Below are 4,019 nucleotides of genomic sequence, written 5' to 3' on the forward strand. Positions count from 1 at the left end.
TGTAGCGCCCCGCCTCTCACAGCTCGAGGGAGCCAGAAAACAGGACCACACCAACAGCAGGGGCGTGGCTCTAGTGAGCGTGGCCCAGAGCACCCCTCCTCCCTGGAGCAGGGCGGCCAAGGTTCAGGTGAGTTCTTTCAGTGGTTCTCCTGATGGGAGGACAGAGCCGGGGTTGGTGCTGGTGTCCCAGGGCGCGAGGGTGTGACGCGGCCTGGGGGTCGCGGGGTGACTGATGGGGGCGAGAATGGCGGGCTTACGGGGCTCGAGGGCGCCTTTGAGCGGTGGCTGTGGAGAGGACATGGCTGAGGTGGACACTGAGGAGGGGGTCTCAGGAAATCCAGGAGGCCAGGAAGGCGGAGCTGAGGGGCCGAGCTGGGGAAAGAGGCATCTAAAGCGCAGTCCTAGCTCTCGGGTGTCGCCGAGGTGTGCCAGGCGCTCAGAGAATGGGACAAGTTCTGCGGCTGCCCTCTAATGGGAGTGGAGCCTGCAAAAGATGGGCCTGGAAAGCCATGCAAGAACAGCTCCTCAGAGAGCCTGAGGTGGGGGGGGGGAGGAGGAAAGGGCTCCAGCGGCCCGAGAGATGACGGGGTGCAGCCTCTGGAGGCTCGCCCCCGCCTTCCCCTTCTTGATTCATCATCTTCTTCCTGACTTCACACCCCGACAGCTGGGTGATCTGCAGGGGAGAGTCCCAGCGTCCTCTGGGTCTGTCTGTCTCTGCCTTGGAACGTGCATCACTTTCCGCTCCAGAAAGGACTAGCCAGGTTCTTTTTTTTTTTTTTTTTGGTTTTTTTCGAGACAGGGTTTCTCTGTGGCTTTGGAGCCTGTCCTAGAACTAGCTCTGTAGTTCTGGTCTCGAACTCACAGAGATCCGCCTGCCTCTGCCTCCTGAGTGCTGGGATTAAAGGCGTGCGCCACCACCGCCCGGCAACTAGCCAGGTTCTAGGGGATCTAGGGAGAAGTGCTAATGCTCCAAATGGCCAGGAGCCGGGTAGGGTGGAAGCCACCCTCTCACGAGAGTTGCATCCATGGACTTAAATGGGTAAAGCCCGACATACAGGAAATGTGTCCCCCGGCAGGGGTTGTGAGATCAGCACCAGGGAAGCACAGCTGCCAGAAAGCCCTCCGTTCTTTTTCCGGGGTCTCCTAGCCCTAGGGCTTCTGAGGGGAGGCCTATCTGCCTCTTTGGCTTGGATGCAGACCCTCATGTTACAGCTCCTTTATTCCCTGAGTATTGTCTGGTCTTAGACTCCAGTCCAGGAATGACTGGAGGTGGCATTGACAACTGAAAAGTTGTCAAAGGCCCATCTGCTCCTACAAGGGCCTGGAACTGCCTAGTTTTGGATGGCATGACTTTCTTCTTTCCTCTCCCCTATTGCTAGGATTCCCTATCTGCTGTGTGCTTGCAGAAGAAAACCAGGTTTAGAGTTCCATTTGGTACACAAATCTGAATATAAAGAAAGTCTCAGAGACATGACTGCCCTATTCACTTCTGGAATGGTCTGTAAGAAAGCTCTCATCTTAGCCTGCCCTAGGGCACACTGCTCAGTCATGCCTCTTGCAGTGTCAAAGACTGCTTGGGTCTGGAGACCCCAGGGAGGACCTGAATCTTCCTGTGCCAAGGCCGTGTGGTTTCCACTGTGCACTCAGAGCATGTGACTGCGTGGGGGTCTCCTGGAAGAAGTGCCCTGTGTCTGGTGTCCTCCTCTGCAAAGTAACTGGATTGGTCTGTGTCAGCTTTTTCCATGAGCTGACCCCACTCACTAACTTTCGTGTTTCTGGTACATACCCTTTGGTTTTATGCAGCCCCGACTTTCTTCTGTCTCCTGCATTGCAATCCTGAGCATGGAACATAGAGCCTTACATGTTCATGCTGGGTAAGTGTTCCACCATGGAGCCATACCCCTAGCCAGGTATCCAGTGTGCATCTTGCACAAAACACAAAGCTGTGGCTTTGACCTCCTGGTTGGGTAAAACCCTCTCTCAAGTCCAGCTGATGACCATGTGGGTCAATTGGTGACTCAGGACTCCTGGCTTGACACCCTTCCTGACAAGACCATGAAATAGTGGCATCTCTTCCCTCATCTCTGGAGTGGCATGTGCTGGATGGGTCCAAAGTCTGCCAGAGCAAGAGCCGGTTGTGCCAAGTGCTTGGCTGCCTACTGAGAGCAGAGCTGAGATCTCCTTGTGCCTCAGGGACAACTACTGTCCCTTTTCATAGAAAAAATGATATTCCCATTGGGCAGGTGCACAGAGTGACAGGTGGCATGTGTTATCAAAGGGGCAGAACTGGAGATCGAGGTTTAGGATGAGGGGAGTTCATTATATATCCTCCGAAGAGGTGGCTGATCCCAGCCACACCTGGGAAGTCATGTTAGTGATGAACCGCAATGACTGGAGCAGAGACCCAGTTGCAATGGGGTCTCTGCTGTTTGGCACACCTGCTGGCCCCTGCTTTTGTTTGTCCCAGCTGTCTATTCCATTCAGCCACCAGGGAGGGTCTTTGTTCTCTCAAAGTAGTGCTAGCTTTGGAGCTGGAACCCTAGACTCTGTAGAACCAGGGAGCATGGCTGACAGGCTAGGTTCATGCTCCAGCTCTCGGCACATTCAAGGCCCAGGCATCTCCAGCACCACAAGAGAACAAAAAGCCAACAAGTCCTTGATCCTCAACCCTCTACAACAGCCCTTAATTCAGATGTGGCTGTCAGACTGTTGTGATATTTGGTGTGGGTTCATTCTTTGGCCGCAGGGCCAGCTTGTCTACCCTGTGATGCTGTAGCATCCTTGGCTCACATTATCATGAGGGTGGTGACCAGAGATGATGACAGGTTGTGTCATGTGGAGTGAGCCACATGGAATGCACCCAAGGTGAGAATAGATGCTGTGTGTGAAATTATGGCTACAGCCCCTCCTGGCCTCAGTGCTTCTCCCAGGCATTTGCAGGAGTTGGGGGAGAGGTGGGGAGACCTTGGATACTAATTCTGCTAGCTGCTGGGTGGGAGGAGAAATACCCTGGAGGAACCAAGGCAGGTGGGCCCCATGAGGCAGCCTGACAGGCACAGCAGGGCCATTGTCTCTCTTGCCATTGTATCACTACTGACCTGAGTTTCTGGAGACTCTGTCCTCATCTGGGAACAAACTGCCACTTTTCTTGCAAGATTAGCTATACCAGACTCCAGCATGAAAGGTTGTCTGATCACCATGCCTCTGATAAACGGCATTATCTCCTCCACGGCCCAGGCCGCCAAGGTCCTCATCCTTTCCCACACTGTTGAAGTTCTTTTGGGGTTTGTGTCTTTGTTCCTTGCTGTCCCCTCTCTTTCTGCCTGTTCCTTTTGACTCCTCTCACCAATGACCGTGACATAACTGCTTTCTTCAGTGGGAGAAGGTCGCCTAATCTGGAGCTCCTCCAGCTAATGACCCTCTCTCAGATGTGCACCCCTCCCCATGTCCCACCTGCCAGGAATTTGTGTCTTTGAGGTCCCCAACCCAGCTGTGCCAGGCAGCCCCTGCCTGGCCCATCATTCAGCCAGACCCAGGCGTGGCCTCCTCACAGAGCAAGACAGGCCATTCTCTTCTGCCCTCATGGTTCCCTGAGGGACAGAACAAAGGGTCTTGTCTCTGCACTGCTATCCACTTTGGCTGGGAAAATCCTCCACTATTAGGCACGTTGGAAAAATGCAGCCGATGAGCTCGGGATCTGCTCATTTCCTAGTCAGGGATCCCTGAGAAGTGATTCAGGGGTTCAGCCTGGAGGATTGTGCTGTGATGAATAAGCTGGCAGAGTTGACTCATGTAGATCCTGGCTCTGCAGGGTGTCATAAGCACATGTGTGGACGTGTGAGGTGGAGTCAAGCTAGAGCCAATTCTGACAGTCTTGCATCTGCCACAGACTAGATGGACAACCCACAGGCCGTCATGAGGTTCTGAAGGCCAGAAGTCCAAGACCACATACAGACATGGCCATCTCCTCTGGGGTTCATGGTAAACTACCCCAGGCTCATGGGTGGCCCCATCTTCCC

This window comes from Microtus pennsylvanicus, chromosome 13 (genome assembly GCF_037038515.1).
Source record: "Microtus pennsylvanicus isolate mMicPen1 chromosome 13, mMicPen1.hap1, whole genome shotgun sequence".
Classification (NCBI taxonomy): Eukaryota; Metazoa; Chordata; class Mammalia; order Rodentia; family Cricetidae; genus Microtus; species Microtus pennsylvanicus.